This window comes from Sinocyclocheilus rhinocerous, unplaced genomic scaffold (genome assembly GCF_001515625.1).
Source record: "Sinocyclocheilus rhinocerous isolate Xijiao unplaced genomic scaffold, SAMN03320098_v1.1 scaffold752, whole genome shotgun sequence".
In the NCBI taxonomy this organism is placed as follows: domain Eukaryota; kingdom Metazoa; phylum Chordata; class Actinopteri; order Cypriniformes; family Cyprinidae; genus Sinocyclocheilus; species Sinocyclocheilus rhinocerous.
Window position 1 is genome coordinate 1,949,560 of NW_015639777.1, and position 5,868 is coordinate 1,955,427.

Below are 5,868 nucleotides of genomic sequence, written 5' to 3' on the forward strand. Positions count from 1 at the left end.
AGGGGCGGGGTCAGCAGAGCTCATTAACATTTAAAGGGAAATGCTACAAAAACGGCTTGATCTGAAAAGAGCTGTTTTTGACAGGGTAAAAAAAGGTGTTTTTACACTACCATTGAGAAATTTTAACCAAACTATGTTACAGACATTTCATTAAGACCCTAAAGAACCATATCAACTTATCGACCCCTTTAAATGCTGATTTAACACTAAGCACTGAACCTGAATAACCATAAACTAGAGTAAAATATTAGAATCCATATGTGCTGTTTTTATGAACATTGATGAGATCTGATTTTCATGTATTAAAATGTTGTTTTTTGTTGTTGTCAGGGTGATCATGCCACACTGCTGTGTAGTCTGCTGTTCGGATTTGGACTGGATGGACGTATGTGTGGGCACCAAAGCCAAAAACATTCCACACACCTGGGTCATGACCTGTGGTACAGATGGCTCCATCACCTTTTGGGAAAGTTTCACTGCACACAGGTAAAAATTCATAGATTTGAATTGTTCTTAGTTATCTTCTAAACTACCCCTAAATTCCAGACTAAGAAGTTTTCAATAAAATTATACATTTAGGAGCCACATGGCTTTTTAGTTGACAAATTACAAAATTGCTCAGTGGTTTTGTAAATATTTCTGTCTGTTAAAAAAAAAAAAAAGTCAGTATTGATTATGATTCCGAAATGTCACCCACCTTATAGTTCTACTCACAAAGAAAGTTTACATTGATTAAACATTAAAATTGGATTGCACTATGCGAAAGTTTACAAAAACAGTCTTTGTGAAATATTTTAATGTTTTTAAAATATATTCTAACTCTGTTGTAAACAGTGTGATATAAGTATTATTTAAATACTAAATTAATATTTATTAATATTTTGAATTAGCTTTTATTGTTATATTTTCTGTATTCATTTTATTTTAGTTTAAGTTTTAGTAAATGTGCTAGATACCTCCACCGTCCAATAGACCATCATTCATGTCACACTCGGCTGCGTCTTCAACCACAAGACGTTCCTGGCGAACTGTTTGACTTCACAGATGGCTCCCGCTGGAAGGCCATGAGCGAGGAGGCCGTGAGATCTGTATGTGTACCCGGCTCCACCTCCTCTCTCCCCCCAACTCTCTCTCTGCTCCCCTTCTGTAGTGCCTAATGAGGCCAGCAACCAACTTGAGCTGGAAATGCGCTACCTATTAGCAGAGCATAGGAAGTAAAAAAAATACGTACATGCACTAGCAACCTCCCACCCAAAAGCAACTTATGTAAAATGCATTTCTGAATACAGGTAAAGGGAACATTTACCCCAAAATGAGCCATCCTTTACTCACGTGTCAGTCCAAAATGACAAAAAAGCACCAGAAAAGTATCATGAAAGTGGTCCATACAACTAGTGTGATATATTCTAAGTCTTCTTAAGCTATTGTTCAAAAGTTTGGAGTTTTTTTATTTTTGAAAGAAGTCTTTTTTTTTTTTAAGAATCCTTGATGAATAGAAAGTTCAGCATTTATTTGAAACAGTCTTTTGTAAAGTACGTCTTTACTGTCTTGATCAATTTAATGCATCCTTGCTGAACATAAGTTTTAAGTGGTTCACTATCCTTTATAAAAAAGTTTTTGGTAACACTTTATTTCGATAGTCCACTTTAGACATTCTATTAACAGTAAGTAACTTTGCAACTACATGTCAACTAGCAGTTAGTAGAGTATTAGTAGACTGTCTGCTTAATATCTTCTAACACTTTCTTTGTCAACATTCTACTAACCCTAAACCTACCCTAACAGTCTACTCTGAGAGTTAGTAGACATGTAGATGCAAATTAATGAGAATTAGTTGACATGTAGTTGACATGTAGTTACAAAGTTACTTATAGTTAGTAGAATGTCTAAAGTGGACTATCGAAATAGTGTAACCAAGTTTTTTTTTCTCAAATTGACTGACCCCAAAGTTTTGAATATCAGCATAAAAAAAAAAAAACAGCAATAGCGATAAATGGTGTTGATGCACCATTTTTGTAGTCCATACAACTTTAGTAGTCAATTTCAACATAAATTCTTGTTGAACTAAACATAAATTTAAGTCCATTCTTCCTAGAAAAAAGTATTGTATTACTTTAGAAGACTTGGAATATCGTGGACTACTTATATTATGCTTTTGGTCATTTTGAAACTTAAAATACTTAGTTTCCATTCAATTTCAATATTTTGTATTTAATGGATTAAAAAAAGTGACTTAGGGTTTGAAGCAACATGAATGATGGTCTAATTTTTGAAAATGTAAAATCTGAGTTTACCACAGATATACAACTCTTTTCTTGCCATTGAAAAAACAACAATAAAAGAAAAGAAAATTTAAGGTTCACTGTACAAAGAAAATGAAATACACTTTTGCAAATAAAAAGAGCACAATGCGCAAAGTGGACATGAAATCAGAACAAGCATTTTTAAGTAAGTTAGCTGCTTGAAGCACATTGCATATATGAATATTGTCCACCTTTTTTGTGTTCCACCTCATTTTGCAACGAGGACTTAAACTATTTTCTGTGAATGTACAAGATTTCAGATTCATTAGGTAAATAACTAGAAGAATAACAAATTTCAGTAAACTGCAATAGTTTACATTAAAAACAGTGTTTATGATTATGATAATACATTAAAATAGTATTATAAATACAGTTTGCAACAACAAACATATTAGTGGTTGAGATTTTTCAGTGATTCTTTCTGTATGTTACATGGTTGCGCCAATAGGTGGAGACAGGTATGTCACTTTGAGTGAGTCATTGAATCATTCACTTAATCGATTCGCTCAAAAGCTGATTCATTCGCGAATGATTCATCATTGTGGTTCGTGGCCACGATGCAACGGATTCTGCTTGATTCTTCTTTTCTTGCCATTGAAAAAACAAGAAAATATCTGACGGATAGATAAACTTGTACTTGGATACTTTTTTAACATGCTTTTGAAATTACTTAGTGGAAAGTCTATATCCTACTATATCTGTAGGATCTTGGTCTGGCAACGGTCTGGGATGATCACCTGTCATACCTGCTGTCAGCTGCACACTCGGCGTATGAACTAGAGCACTGTACAGGTGTGTCATGTGGAAACGAGGAGTTTCAGGATGCTGTGAGAAGAGCGGTACCCGACGGACACACATTTAAAGGCTTCCCTATTCATTTCTTGCACCGAAATGCACGCAGGGCATTCGCTACCTGCCTCAGGTACCTGCAGAAACAAACTGAGCTACCTGTAATGTCTTTTTTAAATGTGACTTAAAACAGAAACCTGTTTAAAGAAGTAGTTTTGCAATTTCATTCAGTGCTGTTAGTGGTCCGAAGTCACACTGCAACTTTAACAAAGACAAACGACTAACATCTACTGACTTGTTTACTTATGTATTACTCAGGTCACCGTTCTGTGAAGAGATTGTTTGCTACCGAGGAGATCATGTGCGACTGGCGGTGAGGGTTCGTGTGTTTGCTTATCCAGTGTCCGCTTGTGCTGTTTGGATTATGTTTGCTTGCAAGTACAGATCAGTTCTGTGACAGAAAGCAGTACGACCATTCATCTCAGGTTTACAGAATTCACAAGTTTCCTAACTCCTTAAACTATCTGCTGGGTTTGGAGTATTATTATGAGTTTTGGAATTACATACATGCCATTTACATTTATGCTGCTCATTTATGTGTAATTACCATTATAATTGTTTTACATGTACAGTATGTGTGTGTCATTTGGAGACTGTTAAAATGGTATTTATGGATATATTTTTTAAATAAATAACTTTTACGATACCCTTTTTTTCATTGGCTTCTGCCATTTAATTTACCACTAGCTGAGTTACAGTAAAGGTTGCCATTTTCACTGATTTGGTGCTCAATTATTATGAGTTATAATTGGTGCTCAATTATTAATAATAATTACTATAATTACCGATGTTGAAAACAGCTTTTGCTGCTTAATATTTTTTGGAATTTGTGATACTTTTTTTTTCTTTGATAGATAGCAAGTTCAAAATAATATAATTAATTTTTTTTTTCTAAATGACACTTGACAGTGTCACTTACTTTTTTATATTTGTAAATGTAAATAGGCAGTTTAATGAAAAGTAGTAAATAAAACCGCCACCCCCTTTTTTTTATATATATATGGGGGGCGGGGGACGGGACACTAACAAACAGCAACTTAGTGAATCAACAAATGCAATATGCCTATGCAGTTGACCAAATATTAGCAATGTTTTATTTTGGCCAGGAGATGGCAACATACTCTTACAAAAAAAAAAAAAAAAAAAAAACACAATTGTACAATAGACGATCCTATTGGAAAGTCCTGGAAATATATCCTAATCCGTCCTTATGCTACAGCACATTTACTGAAAATAAAGCGGCGATAAGGCTGCAATCTCTTTGAGATGACCTTTGTGATCATGTTCCTTTTGTGGTATTAAGAGTCATTAGCAAATCTGGCCAAGTATTCAGAGAACCTGCACTAGACCACAAGTGCACATTATCAATTCATTATTTATCTCTCCATGGTTGCATCATTGTCTCCTCCTTAAGCTTCTAATTAACAGGTACCGGTTGCCAAGGCTGTCACCCAATTCCACTTAGAATGTATGCAAATATTTGTTTTACACTGAAACAAATGTGCTTTTACTGATGCTATTTTTGTTTAAATATTGAAATGTGATCTAATGAGTCATTATAGTGCTACTTATTAGAATTCATTCATGCTGATCAAGATACTTTTAAGGTTCGCTGTACAAAGAAAATGAAATTCAGTTTTGCAAATAAAAAGAGCACAATGTGCAAAGTGGACATGAAATCAGAACAAGCATTTTTAAGTAAGTTAGCTGCTTGAAGCACATTGCATATATGAATATTGTCCACCTTTTTTTGTGTTCCACAGAAAATTTCATATCCACCTCATTTTGCAACGTGGACTTAGGCTATTTTCTGTGAATATGCAAGATTTCAGATTCATTAGGTAAATAACTAGAAGAATAACACATTTCAGTAAACTGCAATAGTTTACATTAAAAACAGTGTGTTTATGATTATGATAATACATTAAAATAGTGTTATAAATACAGTTTGCAACAACAAACATATTAGTGGTTGAGATTTTTCAGTGACTCTTTCTGTATGTTACATGGTTGCGCCAATAGGTGGAGACAGGTACGTCACTTTGAGTGAGTCATTGAATCATTCGAATCAATCGATTCGTTCAAAAACTGATTCATTGCGAATGATTGACTTCGTTTGGAACTGTTTTCATTGTCGGAACATAAACAAACTGAAACTAAATGGCCATCCAAAATGTAAGCTAAATATTAACTGCTTACTTGTTCAAGTGTTGTTTATGAAATCAGTGTAAATCTCGCAATCGTGCTGTTAGAATATCATATTCGGAATGACAGCGGTCTTGAGGTTAGGGCTGCCCTCGACTAAGGATTTTTCTGGTCGACTAGTAGTTGTTCATTTTACGCATTAGTTGACTAATCGCACGTTTATTAATAAACCATTTAAATCATTATAATGAGCCTTTAATTGCCTACATAGCCTAATAAGGAGAGGCGACACTGACACGTCATCTCCGCAGTAGTGATGCCGCCTGTATGCTTGTTTCATACAGATTACATAATCTGAGAATGTTTGTCTTCCATTTGAATTGGTTTATTTAAAAGTAGACATTTCACTCTCTATAGATATATTTTTAATGTCTGTAAGGCAAAGATATACACGGAGTTTCGCACTCAAGTTCACAGAGACCGAGACGGCAGAAAGTGCATCCTGTTTGCTTTCATTATTTTACAAAAGCGCGTTTTGTTGTTATTGTGAGTGCACACAAATAAACGTAGA

The 5,868-nt window shown here is 34.5% G+C and overlaps 1 pseudogene; it reads left to right on the forward strand.

Annotated features, from left to right (window-relative positions):
• LOC107751908 (centrosomal protein of 76 kDa-like) overlaps positions 1–3,555 on the forward strand; it is an 11,736-nt pseudogene extending 8,181 nt beyond the window's left edge.
• The last annotated feature ends 2,313 nt before the right edge of the window (positions 3,556–5,868 follow it).